The 20,855-nt window shown below is 40.0% G+C and overlaps 1 protein-coding gene across 8 annotated transcripts in view; it reads right to left on the minus strand.

The window, feature by feature from the left end:
- The window catches only part of KDM4C (lysine demethylase 4C), a 476,304-nt gene extending 473,545 nt beyond the window's left edge, over positions 1-2,759 (minus strand). For 2 of the 8 annotated variants that reach the window (XM_044265697.1, XM_044265698.1), the window contains exon 1: positions 2,537-2,753. The gene's annotated coding sequence lies outside the window, so the exon portion shown is untranslated. Of the gene's footprint in view, positions 1-2,152; positions 2,172-2,536 lie in introns of those variants that run through there. The other 6 variants (XM_044265695.1, XM_044265699.1, XM_044265696.1 and 3 more) reach the window with 6 other exon arrangements.
- Positions 2,760-20,855: the final 18,096 nt, after the last annotated feature.

Consider the following 20,855-nt stretch of genomic DNA (forward strand, 5'->3'; position numbering starts at 1 on the left):
TCCAGAGAAAGGAACCTGGTGGTGGAGCAGAGTAGGTCCCTCAAGGGCCTGGAGAGAGTATCCTTCAACCCTAACTATCCATTCTTCATCCATCTATTCACTCAAGAAAAAGATTTAACCCAGCAATTCTTACTAGGCATATATCCAAGAATAAAGAAAATCACACATACATACTAACTAGTTTGTGAATATTCATAGCACATTATTCATAATAGCCAAAAAGTACAAACAACTCAAATGCCCATCAACTAATGAATAAGCAAAAAGTGATATATCCATACAATGGAATACAAATCAGCCATAAAAAGGAATAAAGTACTGATAGATGCTACATGATGGATGAACATTGAAAACATTATGCTAAGTGAAAGACTCCAGTCCAAAAAACCCACTTATTGTATGGTTATACTTACATGAAATGTCCAAAATAGGTACATTCATTGAGACAGAAAGCAGATTAGTCACTGGTTGGGGCCAAAGGAGATAGGAGCTGAAGAGAAAGGGACAATAACTGCTAATGGGAACAGGGCTTCTTTGGAGGTGATAAAAATGTTCTAATATTGATTCTGATGACAGTTGCACAATTCCATGCAATACTAAAACCACTGGATTGTACCCTTTAAGTAGGTGGATTATGTGGTATGCAAGTTATAAAATTGCTACTTAAAAAGAAAGAGGATATTTTATTTTAGCGCCCCCAAGAATTATGGTAAATTGCTAGAAATATAGCAAAGAAAAAAAAAAAAAAGAACCTGTTCTCAAAGCCCTAACATTCTAAAGGGGGAAGGGGGGCGGGAACCAGTCAAGAAACAAAGACAAAACAATGAGAAAAAGAAAGAGAAGAAATCACAGACTACCCAAGTTTAGTTAGGCACCTAACTTAGGCCTGGGTGGTTCTGGTGTCAAGCAGAGAACTCAAAATACCAGATTTTCATCCTTCATTTGAAATTTAAATCTAAGCAACTTTTTAAAAATTATGTACCTATTCAGCTTATTAAAATCTTCATTCTTATAGAAAAGTTAATAATGGATTTTTTAAAAGCATTTGTGCACCTACAAGGTTTAAAACATATTTTTAATTTTAGACAAGCAACCGATTAAAATCTGTTAATAGTCTCCAATTTAAATTGTATTGTACCACCAAGTTCGTGGAGTGTTGTAAAGACTGTATGCAAACTTTTCATAATGCCTTAAATTGGGAGAAAGGGGGCCTAAAAAAACGGAATAGCCGTGTAATACATCCCAAAACAAAGCATGGGGGGGGGGGGGTGGAGGAGACCAGCAAGGCAGAATTTGAGTAATGATCATAAAGGAGAACTAAGTGTTTCACGGCAAAAATGGACCTTTAAGAATTAAAGCCACTAATTTCCAGCCACAACACTCAGAAATTATATTAGCAAATGTTACCATAGAAACGGTGAAGCCGAATTTCCCGATGAAAAATAAAAATTCCTGCACATTCAAGGGAGTGAAATAGGTCAAAACTTGGTCCGAACGTAGGTGGAACTGAGCCTACCATAAACTTACACCGAGATAGGGTGAACCAACGCCAACTTCTAACCCACATTTCCAAAGCAGGTCTTGATAAACCGCCTTGAGGGTAATTTACCAAGTTTAAAAAAAAAAAAAAAAAGTTTGTCCTCTCTTCTCCTGGAGCAGAAACCTTACAAAACCCTCCTGAGCATCGCCCACACCAAAGCCAGTCCTTGCAGACCTGCACCGGGCAGTGTAGGGCAAGGCTGGCTCCGAGTCCACCCGGCTTAAAGCATCTGAATCTAGCCCCGTTGGTTTCATTGGCTCGCCTCGAGGAAAAACCCAAGCTCGAACCCAGAGCTTCTGCCTGCCTAACTCCCCCCTCCACATCCCTACCCTTCGCCACGTCCCGTGCGTGCCTGGCATTCCACGTGGAGCGATCCAACTCATTTATTAAGCTCCCACTGTCTACACCGCATCGTGGTTTCAGGCACTGCAAGAAGAGATGGTCCCTTGACGAAAAAAACCAAAAGAGCAGCAAGGGGGCTGCGGACGAACCCGGGGAGGCGCTGCCTGCCTGCGCCGAGATGTTCTGGAGAGGAGCCCCTGCTTTCACCGAAACCCCCGGGTCGTGACAGTTCCAGAGAAGAGATGGCACCGAGAGCGAAGCAGGCCGTACCTCCCTGGAGTCCCCCGCAGACCAGGCTTTAAGGGGAATGGAAAGGAGTCGGCATCCCTGGACCACCCGCGCGCTGCTCTGCCCGAAGGAGGGGGACCCAGACTTCGACCCCCGGGAGAACGGCGAGCGCGGGGATCGAACCCCCAAGAGGGCCGGAGCGGACTGTCACTGGCTCCCGCCTCTCTCCGCTGCGACTATGGCCGGCCACTCTCTCCCCAGCAAGACATCGGCGGCAGTCGTGGACCCAGCGTCTCTAGCGCCGCGTCTCCGCTGCCCCGACCGCCGGCACCCCCAGCGGCTCCGAGCAGAGCGGGGCAGTGCCGAGAAGACCGCCCGAGCCCCTCCCCCCACCATCCCTCGCCCGGAGTCCGGAAAAGCGGTTACCTGGCGCGCGGGGTGGACCGGGATACTACCCAGAGGAGGAAGATGAGGAGGAAGAGGGTGGCCTCCGGCCCAGGGAGATTTGGGAAATTTGGAAGACTTGTTCCGCACTGGGTGACAGCTGTTCGCTGCGCACGCGCACCGGGCCCCAGACGCCTGATCACTCCGCCGCTCCTCACCCTCCCGTCGAGAGGATGGTAGGCAGCGGCGAAGGCGCGCGCACAGAGCCTGCCGGCTCTCCCTACGCGAGGGCGCGCGCGGTGTCACGTGACCACTGGGGCCCGACACTCGGTGGGTCACGTGAACTTCGAAACAGTTTAGAGATGCCTGGCACCTTCTTGCTTTGGGATTAGTCTTCCTCGCTGTTCTTAATGTAGATTTGCTGTGGTGCATCTTGTTCTCTGGGGAGGGGCATGCCCACTTTTTCCCAGACGGGAAGACACTTAAGAAGGAAGGAACAGGTGCACAGAACCTTGCCCGGAAGTGCCTACCGGGTTCCCGCTGGGCTGGACCTGAGGGAGTCCACGCGCCACACGTCGTCCTGGGCCGCGAGGCGGGCCTATGGCGGCCTCCGGCGCGCGAACGTCAGAGTGGCGTTGCCAGGGGTGGGGCTTCGGAATGCTCTGCGGAGCCTGGCTAGGATGTCGGGGCTCGCTGCTGGGCAGCCGTGACAGCGTCTTAATCACCGGGGCTCCTGCGCCTCCCAACAACAATGGGAGATCCTGAGTGCGCCAAAGGGGTCCACCTACCAACATTTTAACAAGCAACTCTCAAGCAGAAGTCCGTGTTCTTTGACTAGAAGAGCGAAACTGTCCCATACTCCAAGCACCTACGTGGAGCCCATCCAGGTGTGCGCTGGAGCTGAGGAGAACCAAGGGTGGCCACAATAGGAATCAAGGCTGGGGGAGCTCTCAAAAACTAGGGACTGGCAGCAGTTTGGCCTGAACTGTAGTAACAGGAAGTGCAAGTGTCTCCGGATCCCTGAACGTACTTAAATTAGCTTGCTACTTCTGGTTACTGTGGTTACTGTGGTGCTGTAACTCCGCCCTCCAAGGTGTCAGAAGGAACCGCATAGACCTTTTAAGACTTTGTACTGCCAAAGACAGATGGTTAACACCAGATGTTTTGCAAAGCTCAACAATTTTTAACTTCCTGCAGAGTACCCAGCTGGGTCCCTTGTAGCGTTCCCCTAACGCCCTCTTAGCTAAGACTAGGCAGATCATTACACTCCTGAGCACCCGTGGGCTAATATGCTGAGGTTCCTATTACAATCCACTGATTTCTCCTTTTTAAAGTATCTCAGCAGGTCCACTTACCACACCCTTGAAGCCTTTTCTCCCTGGGAAGAGCATATCGAGGTCGGATGAAATGTGATTAATTAAGTAAGGCTAGTGTGATTATTGGGCCACCACATTTATTTAGTTATTAAATTAGAAACAAGGTTTATGCTCTGTTACCCATATACACGTCTGAACTTGCCTAACACATATACTCAACTAGGAAATCTCCAAATGTGTATGCTATGAGGATCCCAACCGTCCTTACAAGTCAGTTGGATATGCTAAAACAATAAATATATAACCCATTTATTTAGAGCTTACTATGAGCTTGACACTGTTTTAAGTGCCTCACAAATATTAACTAAATTTATCCTTATAATAATTCAATGGGGAGTTATTGTTATTATCTCCTTATTTTAGATACTAAAACTGAAATACACAGGTTAAGAAACTCGTCAAATAGCTACTAAAATCCAGGGTACTTAGGAAGCCATATGCTGTATCAGACTGGCAACCTGGTACACCAGAATAAAAAGTCTGGAAATCTGAATTCCAGTCCCTTTACAGTTTGCGGATGTATGATGTTAAATAAATAACATTTGTTAAACACAGTAAATCAAATTTGGGGACTTTTTTAAACTGAAAAATTAGAGTAAAATACCAGCCTTGCTGACTTCAAGCATATTGAACATCAAGGAAGATAATGTAAAATGCCAAAACACTTCAAAACCTGGATAGCACTGTTAATTTATTAGTGACAGTTTTGGGAATCGAACTGAAAATCAAATGGATTCATGGCACTGTTGAGTCCCTAAAGAATCAAATATCTGTATATTGTGAATTACAATAATAGTTAACATTCTAGCCATATAGTAGATTAACTTATTTAGATCCAGTTAAGAACTCCAATTGCAATAAGATGGGAGTTGTATAATGGATACAAAGATTTCCCTTGAAGCTTATATGTTATGTGAACTACTTTTTAGATCACTTCAGAGATAATTGTTGTAAACTTCTTTGTGTATAATGCAGCAAACTGATACACTACTAAATAAGATCTAATTTTGAATATATTGAAGTCCATTCAACTTCTGCAAATATAAGGAATTAAATAATAGTAATGCTCATTAACATTTATATTTACCCTATTACATATGTATGTTATTTATACAGGTATAATACAAATCACAACCAATAATTAGATATTTAGATGATGTTTTAAAGAGTCATGGTGAACAGGAAAGGAAGTAGCTAAAAAAAATCAGAAACCTTGGTGTCTTTTCTTCTCTATGTCCTGTGCTGTGAGTTTAGGCCAATTTATCTCTTACCTGGATTATTATATAATGGATTAATATTAAATAATTCTCCTAATGCTATCTTTACCTCCAGTGCTTCTTCACCTACCCCTTTCCCTTCCAACTCATCTTCTATAGTGCAAGTCAAAATTATCCTCCTAATGTAAAAATGGAATCATGATTCTATCCAACTGAAACACTTCATTAATTCCTCATTATTATCAAAGATTTTTAGACTTGGCTGAGAAGAGTATGGTGGCTAAGGGTATGCAGATAGACTTTGAAGTGACTCAAGCCTCCTATGTAAGCACAATATTCAATCAGTTTGGATACCATTATATTTGTGTTTGTTTTAATATAAGAAAAATACCTAAAATTACTTGGCAGTTAAATTATTTAATTTTCCTATCAAAAGATTTGAATAAAATTAAAGGGGAGATATGTCTAGTTCTCCCTGGGCTATTGCCCTAAATTTGCACGTGTATGTGTTTGGGAGGGTGGGTGTCAGGGGAACAGGTGAGGTAGTTTATGGTTTTCACATCAAGGAAAACATTGGAAATTATTTATGATACATGAATCATAACACCATTTGAAAACTATTCATTTTTAACAAATGAAAGTAAAAGAATAAACATAAGCTGAAGATGCAAACTCTGCATGTAGTTGTTAGTTTCAATCCATCCTCATTTTTTTTATTATTGCTGTTTATTATTACTTACACTATGTTTCATGGATAGTGATACAGCTATGAACAGGACAGATGTGAAGTTGCCTTCATTGAGCGCACAGTCAAGCCAAAATGAGAACCAACAATACACAACCAAAACATGGCTCAAAATAAAAAGACAGAAACAAACATCGGTGATGATGTGGAGAAACAGAAACATCAATGGAAATACAAATATTATATGCATCAAAAACATATAGAAGAAAATCTGTAGCAGCATTAATTGTGAAGTCCCAAATTGGAAACAACCCAAATAGCCATCAATAGAATGAAGATACAAATGTTGGTATATTTATACAATGGAAACAATGAAAATAAATGAACTAGTGCTATCTAAAATTGTATGGCTAGAGCACCTGGGTGGCTCAGTTGGTTAAGCAGCTGCCTTCAGCTCAGTTCATGAACCCAGGGTCCTGGGATCCTGGGATAGAGTCCCACATTGAGCTCCCTGCTCAGCAGGGAGTCAGCTTCCCCTCTAACCTTCCCGACTGCTGATGCTCACTTGCTCGCTCTCTCTGTCTCTCTCAAATAAATAAACAAAATCTTTTTTAAAATAGTAAGCTAAATATCACAAATACAGTGTTAAGTGAAAGAAGCTAGACACAAAAGAGCACATGCTGTATGATTCCATTTACATAACATTTAATGTTAGATAAAATTATTATATGATGTTAAAAGTCAAAGTAATGACTACATTTGAGGAGGAGAAAGGGGGCAGAGTAACTGGGAGGAAAAAGGTGGGGAATCTCTGAGATGTTGGTTATGCTCTATTTTTTTTTTACCTTGATGATAATACTTGTGATAATTCATCAAGCTCTATACTTATGATGTGTGCACGTTTCTTTTTTATGTGTGGCATTTAAAAAACTTTTCAGGGGCACCTGGGTGGCTCAGTGGGTTAAAGCCTCTGCCTTTGGCTCGGGTCATGATCCCAGGGTTCTGGGATCGAGCCCCGTATCAGACTCTCTGCTCGGTGGAGAGCCTGCTTCCTCCTCTCCCTCTGCCTGCGTCTCTGCCTACTTGTGATCTCTGTCAAATAAATAAATAAATAATCTTTAAAAATAAAAAAATAATAAAATAATAAAAAATTTTAGAAAAAAACTTTTCAAACACTAGTATGTTAATTTTTGTATTTTTTATATCAACTTTCTTACTCACCTTTTGACAAATGGACCACCCAGGTTGATTTAACTTGATAAACCAAAGGATAAAACTTCTGAACCTTCCCCCCTCCTTTTCCATAACAATTTTTGTAGTATTAGAAGTGGAAAACTTGAAGACAAAAACCAGTGGATGGGAAACCGAGCTCCTTTTTCCTTTGGTCCTATTGACCCATAAGATTTTAAGTAACTGAGAAAAAAGAAGAAGAAGAAGAAAGAAAGAAAAGAGAAGACAAAAGAAAATAAAAGAATGAATTTCTGTAATTGAAAGGGGTTTTTTCTCTTTTTAAAAAATATTTCTTTCAGGCGGGCATTTTCCTTTTTTTTTTTTTTTAGATTTTGTTTATTTATTTGACAGAGAGAGATCACAAGTAGGCAGAGAGGCAGGCAGAGAGAGAGAGGAGGAAGCAGGCTCCCCGCTGAGCAGAGAGCCCGATACGGGACTCGATCCCAGGACCCTGAGATCATGACCTGAGCCGAAGGCAGTGGCTTAACCCACTGAGCCACCCAGGTGCCCCCATTTTCCTTTTTTTAATCAACGTTGTCAATAACTCAGAAAGAAACATTCCATTACAATAATTACAATAATTTTATTAGGATAAGTAATTTTTTAGCTTTTCCAGCCATGTTACAAACATACTAATATTTCAAATCCTTTTTGGCTGCAGGCAATTGTTATATTAAAATTGAAAAATATAAAACAGACGATTTTGTAAATATTTTCTTCACTTTATTTTGCTGAAATAATTTCAGATAGTAAAGAAAGCAGCAAGTCCATTTATAACAGCATATGATAATGCCATCTGTGTGTTAACCAATGATGTTAGTGTGTAGACCAGAGGGTTTACTGGGGAGATGCAGCGGCTTACACATGGAAGCCCCTGGACAAAATTATCTGGAGTAATAAGTAACTTATCACACACTTAACTATCAAATGCCTTATAATTTCCAGTGTATTGTATCCTTGGATTCCAGAATATTAGACCAATCTATAAAGAAGACCTATTAACTATCTCATTCAACTTTTATTAGAATGTGCTAGGAGATATTCTCATATATTCTCATATGAATTATAGAAAGGAAAGTGTTTATTTGGCGGAGAAATAATTGTGACTTCATCCCATTCAGAATCAAAACAAATTCTAATGTTTTTTTAATGCATGCATATACTTTGTTTCATTTTTTCAAAGGTTAATTCTTACTTTCCATAAAAAATTGATTTGGGGTCTTCAGCAAGTTAATCGTAAATGAAAGACAGGTGGCTCTTGTTTAGGTGTTTAACTATGTTTTAAGTACTTACTACCACTTCGGAAAATTGGCATTACCTGCTCAAATTGAACATATGCATACCCTGTGACCTACTGCTTTCCCTTCTAGGTATATACCTAACAGAAATTCATGTATATATGCATCAAAATACATATTAAGATACATATTAACTTTAATTACATAAGATAAGATACATATTAATTTCTTTGAAATTACCAAAAACATATTACCAAAGATAAAAGGTGGAAGTCAATGTTTATAGCTTTAAAACCATGGAACAAGGCCATTATTTCAGGTAGAGGCCAGGTATATTTATCTCAGGCCTGCAGTGGAGGCCTTCCATGAATAAGGATTGAAGTAAAGTTTTATGCTCACGAAGTGGAAGAAAGGTGGTTCAAACTGATGAGGAGGAGACAGAAGTCCTGCTGGTAGTAGTTTGTGAATGGGCATACTGAGAAGGGTTGGGATTAGTAACCAGAGTCTACCAAGCTAACCATTGTGAGGGATGAGGAGGAATTTTTTTGGACACTGATTAATACATCAGGGTTCCGGAAGCACATCACTTCCATTAATGGTCATAGGGTACCCGTAATTTCACAAGATATCCTTCATCACCAAGGGGTACTATACCCCTCCACCCTTAAGCAATGAGCTTAAAAGAACCCTTCACTGAGGGAGACATGAGCTATTGTATTGCTATTTTTTATAAATTCTCTCATTACAATGGAAAACAAAGCACTTGACATCTTGGGAATGAAATTAATGTATTAGTTGGAAAGAGACCATAAAATGTCTTCTTGGAGTTGCTTTAACAATCCTTGACTTCCAGAGTATGAGTATTACCAATTTCTTTTTACTTTTCCTTTATTAATTTCTGTCTGGCTTGCTTCATCTCTCCAGCAAAAGCTCTTTGTATCACAAACAAAGATCCTTTATCATGGGCATTCTTGTGCAGAATAAAATGTTGCCATATATTTTCATATCCTACAGTTCACCTCTATTTTATTGATTTACTGATTTTAATATTTTCCTTTATCTGTACCTAACTACCCCTAATCCTTCTTTTCTGCTCACTTTCTTCCAGTAAGGTATTCTGTCTGATGAGTGAGTTCACTTCTCGGCTTTGCAATACATTTTCTAAAGGTCTTGCACTCACTGCAACTAACAAGTACTGTGTGCCACCTTCCTTAAGTTCTCTTTCATTCATGCATAATTGACATCTATCACTCACCTAAAGTTGTAAATGGTTTCTCTCCTTGAACTAATGTTAATGCAGCTTAGGCCTTTGTCATTTCCATTCCCTGCTGTGATAAAATGGAAAATATGATTGCAAATTCCTCCCATGATCCTACGCAATATGACTTTATGCTTCCTCCTATCAAGAGGTTGTTTATTTCTTAGAATCTGGGCTGATCTTGTGACCTGCTTTGGTCAACAGATTGTGGCAGGAATGATGTTATGTGACCCAAAGCCAGGTCTTAAGAGACACTGCAGCTTCTGCTTTCATCTTATAATGTTGCCCTGACACTATCATATAAGGATGCCAGTTTAGCTTACTAGAGAATCGGGGGTCACATGTAAAAGAACTGAGGCTCCCAATGGATAGTCAGCAGCAAATGCCAGACATGTAAATGAGGTCATGTTCCAGCCCAGCCACCTTTCAGCTGAACACAGGAAACACCAGCAGATAAACTTTCAGTCAACTCAGAAAATCATGAAAAAAATAAATCACCAATGCTTTTTATTTTTTTAAGATTTTATTTATTTGACAGAGAGAGATCACAAGTAGGCAGAGAAGCAGGCAGAGTAGCAGGCAGAGCGAGACGGAGAAGCAGGCTCCCCGCCAAGCAGAGAGCCCGACGTGGGACTCCATCCCAGGACCCTGGGATCATTACCCGAGCCCAAGGCAGAGGCTTTAACCCACTGAGCCACCCAGGAGCCCCTAAATCACCAATGCCTTAAACCATTAAGTTCTGGGGTTATTGTGCAGCAATAGATAACTGATAGAACTGTCTCCTCTTTGCCTTTCTCACCTTGGTGATTCCCTGACTCTCCATTATCTAATTCAGAAAATACAATTTGGGTGTACCTGGGTGGCTCAGGTGGGTTAGTCATCTGACTCTTTGTTTCAGCTCAGGTCATGATCTCAGGGTCATGAGATTGAACCCCAAGTGGGGGCTCGAGCTCAGCACATAGTCTGCTTAAGATGCTCTCCCTCTCTTTTGCACTTCCCTGTATTCATGCCCTCATTTTCTCTCTAATAAATAAATAAATAGATGAAATTTTTAAAGAAAATACAAATTTATTCCTATTATTTTCTTCCTCGGTTTCAGAATCGATCTGCATAAGACAATTATTCAAAACTTCAGCATCATAACTTTTATAATCAAGAGATTATTTCTTCTGTTTCAGAGACCTCTGGTACACTTTCAGGTTTTCCTGAGCTTGACATTTTGCTCAGCTTCCAACTTCCCCTTCCTGTAGCGTGACGGGGCCCACACTTAACTTTCTCTTCAATAGTTAATAGCTTCATTAAGAGCTATCTTATCTCTAAGAGGTTTAACAAAATTTTTTTAATATTTATGAACTTTTTTTTAAAGATTTTATTTATTTATTTGACTGAGAAAGAGCACAAGCAGACAGAGGGAGAGGAAGAGGCAGGCTCCCCACAGAGCAGGTGGAGCCCGATGTTGGGTTCAATCCCCGACTAGGATCATGACCTGAGCTGAAGGCAGTTGTTTAACCAACTGAGCCACCCAGGTGCCCTGGCTTACTGAATTCTTACTCATTATTTTTCTATGAACTTGAAAACCTTTTCTACAGATTTCTTTTCATTTTCTTCTTAGTTTACACCATAACAAGCATTTTTCCCCCACTGGCTTTATATTATTTTTTCAATGTTTCTTGATTTTAGCCAGCAATTCATCAGAATGTTTAGATGCATTCCTATCTTGTTGGCTAGTCTCTTCAAGTGAATTCTTGTTTGTGAAGATTTTGTTGATATTCTGACGCCTTTTCAGGAATTTTTTTTTCCCCTTCAATTAAGTCTATTCTTTCCAGCAACTAATATTACTAGGTATGTTCTGCTCTTTTTTTTTTTTTTTTGGAATGAACAGACCCAAGGGCAAATGTTATAGCAAGAAGCAATGAGGACAACACCCCAGAGCACTACTTGTAAATTCCACAGGTCACCACTGTCTAGATTGCTCCAGCAGTGCAGACCCGGCTCTGAGATCCAAAGGGCTCTTGACTAAATTGTTGAAGGGAAGGCCCTGTTTCTAAACTAATTTTTGGAGCAGTGGTTCTTAAAGTTGAGAGCAAAGACTCTCAGGAGTCAGCAAGATTAAAAAAAATTTTCTTACTGTCTTTGTTTTGGTTTTGGTTTTTTATTTTCTGGGATTTTATTTACTTATTTGACAGAGAGACAGCGAGAGAGGGAACACAAGCAAGGAGAGCAGGAGAGGGAGAAGCAGGCTCCCCACTGAATCTAATCCCAGGACCCTGGGATCATGACCTGAGCTGAAAGCAGATGCCTAATGACTGAGCCACCCAGGTGCCCCTAAAAGTATTTTCTTAATAATACTAAGATTTTACTTGCCTTTTCCACTATTATTAACTCTCATCCACAGGGGAATTTTCTGAGGCTACAGTTAGGAGTGATTTCACTTCAGCTGGGAAGGCTAATAGAACGTGTGTTTCTATATTACCGTATTTAAAATGTTTGTCTTAAAATCTAATATAAATATTGATGAGTATACTCACAAAGATAGTTTTCAAGAGTGTTAAGAGGCTTCTGTGACAAATACTTTGAATGCCACATGAGTAACAAACATACAGTAAGAAAGACTAATTTTCCTTAACTCTCAACTCAGGATATTCCTTTAATAATCGATCCCTCCTTGAGGTGCCCACCTTTCCTTCCTTTGTGTGTTCTTAAGGGTCCAGAATTGCTGCTGTCAGGAGTCCCCAGAGTAGGCTGCTCCAGGCACACCAGAGGGGTCAAAGGCAAAGGGGCAGTGAGGGGCAGGTACAGGAAAAGGAGGGGCCTGGTCTCTCTGCCCTGAGCTAGGGCCACAGGGTCCCTCCACCCCTATCCTCCCCAATCTTCCTGGGCATTACCACCTCTCCTCCTCCTCCCTGCTGCTGTCTCAGGGTCTCAAGGACTCTCCTGCTAACCCTCTTTCATGGACAATAGGGATTGCCTTGCAGGGGCGGGTAATGATGCAGTGTATCTGCTTAGTAAAATAAAAAACTTTTAGTAAAATAAAAACTGAGAAGTTGCTTTTCTAATTGCAGGAGTTTCAGTGGTAACTCCAAATAAGCATTCCAAAAACTATCTCACATTCTGCACAACTGAAGACTTTGGGGGCAAATAGGATTGAAGTAGACCACTTAGAACCTATCCAGAGCACTAACAACAGGGCTGCTTGCACAGTTAAAATTCCTCTAGAGTTTGTGGCTGGCTGGCACCTTTAGTGGATCTGGAATCTCTTAGTGGATCTCTGATAAAATAACTAACCCACCCATTTTTTTTTCCAACAAAAAGAGGGCTTCTGTAGAATTTTTAGCTTTTTCTTAAAGTCTTCTTACATTATAAGGTTTCTTTCTTTAATTGCTCCTGAATATTAACATGCAAATAAAAATTCCACTTGAACCCACTATTATTATACTGGCATGGGCCTATTTATCAATGACCTATGAGCTAATCCTTGCTAAAGAAACAAAGTACACACACACACACAATAAGAAAAGAAAAGAAACAAAGCACAGTTATAGCAGAAGAGACTGACACTTCAGTTTGCTTTCTTCCATTTTCCTGCACTCCTCTTCCCCAGATCTTTTGCCAAATATTCTCTATTCATTTCTCACTTTGCAAAAGCTAACCCGCTCCTAGTCTTTTTTTTTTTAAAGATTTATTTATTTATTTATTTGACAGAGAGAGATTACAAGTAGGCCGAGAGGCAGGCAGAGAGAGAGAGGAGGAAGCAGGCTCCCTGCTGAGCAGAGAGCCCGATGCAGGACTAGATCCCAGGACCCTGAGATCATGACCTGAGCCGAAGGCAGCAGCTTAACCCACTGAGCCACCCAGGCACCCCCGCTCCTAGTCTTTTAAGGAGGTCACATGTGGACTAGATCCTGAGTTCTTCTATGTTTCAAAATAAGTTTTTCCAAAGACTGTCCTTACTGAGATTGCAGAAGTTGGCCTGCTTCCCCACTCCCCATCCTAGAGGTGACATAATCCATTAGGTGAAGCCACTCTTTTAGTGGTCAGACTTGGAGAGGATTTCATGTTAATGAGTCTCTTAGCTACTAGGTCCACCCCCAGTAGTCAGATGAACAAAGATTGGCCACAGAGTCCATATAGAATACAGAAATCTTGTATTTTCTCTTGGCCTAGCTTCCTGTTAGTAAAAAGTGCAAACAACAAAATAAAATAACTGTAAGAGAAAAGATGAAAACTCTAGGTAATCCTTGTCACCAATTAACTCAGTAAACAGATATAAAATGAATAGCCAAGATGCCCATGGTAATTGTATATGAGGTATGTATGGCTTGCCTGCACAAAGTACCACAGTCATGCCATTGAAAAGGCAGGAGTCCCTACCACTGACAGAACCATTTCTGTCGACCTAATTTCATTAGCTATACTTTACATAAGAGGATTAATTATCTAGCAGCTGTATTGTTTAGTCCTCTTGATCCCTTATTTTCATATTGGGTAATCCTTTGTCAACACCATTTTCTCTCTAAGAATGTCTCTTGATGAAAGCTATATCCATGTTAGACGGTATTTCAGCTTCACTAGTCTTTTTCAGATCTGGATGTAGCATAGGCTCAATAAAACCACTAGGCTAAATGTTCCAAAAAGGCTAACATCATGAAAGATTAAGAAAGACTGCAGAAGTGTTCCAAATGGGTGGCTCAGTGGGTTAAGCATCTGGGATCAAGCTCCGAGTCAGGCTCCCTGCTCAGGGGGGTTGAAGGAGCCTGCTTCTCCCTCTCTCTCTGTCCCTCCCCTCTGCTTGTGCATTCTCTCTCTCTCTCTCTGTCTCTCTCTCTCTCAAATAAATAAAATATTTTTAAAAAAAGAAGTGTTGCAAATCAAAGGAAGATTAAAAGATATGACAACTAAATGCAATATGTGGTCCTAGACTGACAGATAAATAAACAAATATATGCTATAATGGGCATTATTAGGACAATTCAAGAAACTGGAATATAGACTGTAGAGCAGATAAAACTGTAGAGCACTGATAAAATTAAAATATTTCATCAATGCTAAATTTCCTAAATTTGATAACAGTACTGTAGTTATTTATATGGGAGAAAATTCTTTTTCTTAGAACTACACTAAAGTTTTCGTGGGGAAGGAAACATGACATACAAAACCCAGCTTCAAATGGTTGAAAAAATGTAGACAAGGTAGGTGTGTGTGTGTGTGTGTGTGTAGAGAAAGAAAGAGAAAGAAAAGGCAAATATGGCAAAATGTCAAAAGTGGTAAGTCTAAGTAAAGGATACATGAGACTTCTTTGTTCTAGTCATGCAAATTTTCTGTAAGTTTAAAATTAATTTTAAAAAATTGGAGAAATAGGGACGCCTGGGTGGCTCAGTTGGTTGGACGACTGCCTTCGGCTCAGGGCGTGATCCTGGAGTCCCGGGATCGAGTCCCACATCGGGCTCCCAGCTCCATGGGGAGTCTGCTTCGCTCTCTGACCTTCTCCTCGCTCATGCTCTCTCTCACTGTCTCTCTCTCTCTCAAATAAATAAATAAAATCTTTAAAAAAAAAAAATTGGAGAAATAAATAAAATCCTTAAAAAAAATAAATAAGGGGGGGTGGGGGTGCCTCAGTTGGTTAAGCAGCTGGCTTCAACTCAGGTCATAATCCCAGGGTCCTTGGATCGAGCTACCTGTGGGGCTCCCTAGTCAGCTGGGAGCCTGCTTCTCCTTCTCCCTCTGCCCCTCCCCCCATTCATGTTCTCGCTCTTACTCTCTCTCAAATAAATAAATAAATAAATAAAATCTTAAAAAAAAAAAAAACACCTGGAGGGGTAGCACCTGGGTGGCTCAGTGGGTTGAGCAACTGACTGGTGATTTTGGCTCAGGTCATGATCTCATGGGTCATGAGACTGAGCTCTGAGTCAGGCTCCCAGCTCAGTGGGGACTCTGCTTGAGATTCTCTCTCCCTCCGACTCAGCCCCTCTTCCTGCTCATGTATTCTCTCTAAAATAAATGAACAAAAATCTTAAAAATAAATAAAAATTACAAAAATAAAAGAACTGGAAAAAAACACCTAAAAAGATATATACCAATTTACATTCCAAATATCTTTTCTAGAAGGCTCTTTAGTTATATGTATCAATATCCCTAAAAAAGTGCATTGCCGGGCGCCTGGGTGGCTCAGTGGGTTAAGCCGCTGCCTTCGGCTCAGGTCGTGATCTCAGGGTCCTGGGATCGAGGCCCGCATCGGGCTCTCTCTGCTCAGCAGGAAGCCTGCTTCTCTCTCTCTGCCTGCCTCTCCATCTACTTGTGATTTCTCTCTGTCAAATAAATAAATAAAATCTTTAAAAAAAAAAAAAAGTGCATTGCCTTTAAACCAGCAATTCTACCTTAGGCATTTTTTGTAAGGAATCAAGGTAAAAGTCAATTATGTGTATGAGGCCTTAATCCTTCCATTATTTTAATAGTTAAACATTTTTTTGAAGATTTATTTTGTTGTTGTTTTTTTTTAAAGACTTTTATTTATTTATTTGTCAGAGAGAGAGAGGGAGAGAGAGCGAGCACAGGCAGACAGAGAGGCAGGCAGAGGCAGAGGGAGAAGCAGGCTCCCTGCCGAGCAAGGAGCCCGATGTGGGATTCGATCCCAGGACCCTGGGATCATGACCTGAGCCGAAGGCAGCTGCTTAACCAACTGAGCCACCCAGGCGTCCCTATTTTGTTTTTTTATAAAGATTTTATTTATTTATTTGACAGAGAGAGAGAAAGAGATCACAAGTAGGCAGAGAGGCAGGCACAGAGAGAAAGGGAAGCAGGCACCTTGCTGAGCAGAGAGCCCGACGTGGGGCTCAATCCCAGGACCCTAAGACCATGACCCAAGCTGAAAGCAAAGGCCCAACCCACTGAGCTACACAGGTACCCCTGAAGATTTATTTTAGAAAGAGTTTGCACACACACACACAAGCAGTGGGGAAAGCCAAAGGGAGAGGGACAGGGAGAGACAGAATCCTCAAGCAGATTCCCTGCTGATTGCAGAGCCCAATACAGGACTCAGTCTCAGGACCCTCAGAGACCCTAAGTCGAAATCAAGAGTTGGCTGCTTAACTGAGTGAGCCACCCAGGTGCTCCAATAGCTAAAATATTTAAACACTAAATGTCCATAGTTTTGTTCTGACTAAATATAGAATTCCATGCAGCCATTATAATTTTGTTTAAAAAAAAAAAAGAAAAAAAGCTTGCTGTAATGTATATTTAGTGTCACAGAAAACACTAGCCAAAATACTACTATGTTAAAGAAAAAGTAACAAAGCAATATCTGTGTTTCAACCTTTATTTGAAATTTGTATATATTTACAAAGAACAAAATTTTAGAAACACAAATACCCAAATTTTAACTATGGTTCCTCTCATATGTTAGGATTACAAAGATGTATGTTTCATTTTAAATTTGTGCTTTTCCATCGGCCTTCAGCTCAGGTCATGATTTAGGGGTTCTGAGTTGAGCCCCACATCAGGCTCCTTGCTCAGAAAAGAGTCTACTTGTTTCTGTCCCTCCTGTCACTTGTGCTCACTCTCTTTCTCTCTCTCAAATAAATAAAATCCTTCAAAAATAAAAATTAAAAATGTGTTTTGACTTTTCAAAATCTCTGAATTCCATATATATTACTATGGTGATTAGAAAAAAAATTGTCCCCATGATACTCTCTGATATGGGAGTTTGTATGATGGTTTCATACTTCACACAGTTAATGATATAGGGTTGGGTTTAGGAGAAAAAATATTAACATTGTTGGTCATTTCGTGTAGTAATGGATGTTTAACAAATATGCATAAGTTTATTTGTATTATAAAAATGAACTCACACAGTGAGTTCAGGTTCAGGGTAAAAAGGAGTAAGCACATTCTACTATGTTTCCTCCATTGATCTAACTGAAAAACCGTAGGTAGAATGTATGGAATAGTCTGAGAACTATGAAAAGTAAATAATACCAAATAATACCAGGAATTGGGAAAGAACAGAAATCAGTACCAAAGAACTGAGCTGAGTTTGCTGTCACCTGCCCCTCCCGGCCCCCACAATTACATCCCCTGCTGCCTAGTCTCAACACAGCCCAAAACCAGGAAAGACATGTCTATGTGGACAGAGATAGCTCTAGAAGTCCTCTAGTTTCAGCTAGTGAAGAAGGAAAGAATTCTCTTAACAATGACAAGTTGCAAAAGGCACCTAAAACCCTTAGAGAGGTGAAACTTGCTCTCCAGTTGGATAATATGTGGTCCGAATAGACTGGAACAAACAACTGTTGCTTTTTCCTTTCTCTCTCTCTCCCTCTCTCTCTCTTGCCAGCAACTGATTCTGGATAGCTCAGGGAAAGTATGCAGGAAGAGTAACGTAAATAAAGCCCTGCTTTCTGGTGAGAGGACCACAATGGAATCTAGGCAGCTGAAAAATACTGAACAGATCACAGAAGAGGAGAATTTTGGAAAAATGCCCCCCCAAAGTGTTTCTGAACTCTTAAGCTTGCCCCTGAGCTGTACATGTACATGAATGGATCTGATTCTAAATGGCATTGCAAAATCTTTGACAACTAAAGCAAGTAACAGTTTTCTGCCTGTGCTTCATACTGATCACATGCAGGACAGATCCACACTGCATTGCAAAGACTTTGAAAATGGAACTGACCTAGAAACTATAACTCACAGGTACACCTGGCTGGCTCAGTTGGTAGAGCATGCAACTCTGGATCTCAGAGTTGTGAGTTCAAACCCCACGTTGGGTATAGAACTTACTTAAATAAAATAAAATTTAAAACTAAATTAAATTTAACATTAAAAAAAGAGAGAGAGAGAAACTACAACTCACAGAAGGCTAGAACGAACTTGCAGTCTGAGCCAAACTGGGTGAATTGCCCACTAAAACAAAAATATCAACATATAGAATTGAAATAAGACACAAAGTCTCAATGTTATATTTCAAATGTCTGGGATACAAACTAAATTTATTTGACATATGAAGAACCATGAAAATCTCAGTTTACATGGGAAACGACAACAAATATATGCCAAAACTGAGATTACACAGATGGTGGAGTTATCTGACAAAGATTCTAAAGAAGCTATCGTTAAAAAGTTTGCCAATAAGTAAGGGCAAACACTATTGAAACCAACTGAAAGGTAGAAACTCTTAGCAAAGAAAATTCTTAGCAAAGAAGATATTAAAAAGACACTAAATAAAAATTGGGGGGAGGAGGATATGGGAAGAGGGTGAAAGAACTGGGGATATGTTGTTGGTCAAAGGGTGCAAACTTACAATCACAAGGTCAGTAAGTTCTGGGGATCTAACACACAGTACTGTGGTTGTAGTTAACAATACTATGCTATATACTTGAAAAAGTTGCTAAGAGACTAGATCTTAAATGTTCTCAGTACCAAAAAAGAAGTGATAATTATGTTGCATAATTGAGCCGTTCACTAATACTATGGTGGTAATTATATTGCAATGTATACACTACGAAATCAACACATTATATGCCTTAAACTTACACAATGTTATATGTCACTTATATCTCAAAAAAAAAAAAAGAAAAGAAAAAGAAAGATGAAGAGGATAAGTTTTAGCAGGTTCCCCTGTGAAGTAGTCATTTCCCAGCCACCCTCATAACCAGGAGCAATAGCCCAACCATTCAAACATTAGAGAATTAGAATTTATCAAAAGGGTGAGAAATTAAGGCTCCTGATGATGGATAGTGAAATTTGAAGTAAAACTGAAACATTTCCCCCTAAGTTTAAACTGCCCTAATGAGATACTTACATTTTTAAACATCTCAGAAGAGAGATTTAAACTTTGAGAAGAAAGATACATGGATAGACATTTCAGAAGAGGTGAAAAATTGCAACTCTGGATCTGGAAAGTAGAGGGAACTTGGTAAATTCTTTACTGGATGTGATATTTCACTTAAGCACATACTTTGCCATAGCTAATGCCAGCTATGGCTGGCAGACAACTGTGCACCTGCCCAGCTGGGGTAGTGGAAATGGGTCATGAGACATAGGGCAAAAGAGAAAATGGCATGTTAGTTAGTTACTCATAGAAAAAAGTTACTAGTTACTAATTACTAATTACTCATAGAAAAAAACAAATATTCTAAGATAGTACCATTCTTTAAGCAATTTAGGCAAAATGTTAATTTAAAAAAAAGAAACGTGAGAACTGAAAATACGATAACTAAACAAACAAAAACACCTTACAGAAGAATGTAAATGATGTGGGAAAGAGTCAATGAACTTAAGGATAGATCAATAGAATTTACACAAATTGAACAACAGAGAAAAAAGAGATCCCCTCTCAGCCAAAAATGAACAGAACCTCATAGGTCTATGAACAGTACCCAAAGGACTAACATTCATGACTAACATTCATGCATTGGAATTTTAGAGGAAGAGAAAAACTGCCTTACTATATATGTATAAAAATTTACAAAATTTGGCAAAAGACAGTAACCTAAAGATTCAACGAGGTCAGTAAACCCTAAATAGAAAAACACAAATAAACGTGAATTTAAATTAAAATTGCTGAAAACTAAAGATAGTCTTAAAAATAGTCAGGGCTAACAATGCATTGCTAACAGATAAACAAAGATTCAAATGACTGTGGAGGCAAGTATAAGATTTTAAAGTGGCAAAAAGAAAAAAAACCAGAAGAGATGTCAACTCAGAAACCTATATCAAGTGAAAGCATCCTTCAGAAATACAGATGAAATACAGATTTACTCAGATAAACGGAAACCAAGAGAATTTGTTGCACAAAAAAAAACCGCTCTAAAAAAAATTTTTTTAAGAAAAATAGAGAGCTAAAAAAAAAGAGAGAGAGAGAGAGAGCTTGCACAAGGGAGGGGGTAACAGAGGGTGAGGAAAGGAGAGAATCTCAAGCAGGTTCCATGCCCAGTGCAGAGCATGACAATTCAGGACTCAGTCTCATGACCCTGAAATCACGACCTGAGCTAAAAGCAAGTCACTTGCTTAACATCAGTTAACATCAGTTAACATCAATCATGACCACTCAGGTGTCCCTTCTCTAAACAATTTTTTTAAAGATTTATTTTTTTATCAGAGAGAGAGAGGACAAGCAGGGAGAGTAGCAAGCAGAGGGAGAAGCAGACTCCCTGATGAGCAGAACTTGATTCCAGGATCCTGGGACCACAACCTGAGCCAAAGGCAGACGCCCAACCAACTGAGCTACCCAGGTATTCCTCTAAATAATTTCTAAGGGAAGTTCAAACATAAGGAAAATAATATCAGATGGAAACAGGGAACATCAGAAAGGAAGGAAGAATAATATAAGTGTGAACTGAATAGATTATTATTTTCTTGATATCTTT

This window comes from Neovison vison, chromosome 9 (assembly GCF_020171115.1).
Source record: "Neovison vison isolate M4711 chromosome 9, ASM_NN_V1, whole genome shotgun sequence".
Classification (NCBI taxonomy): Eukaryota; Metazoa; Chordata; class Mammalia; order Carnivora; family Mustelidae; genus Neogale; species Neogale vison.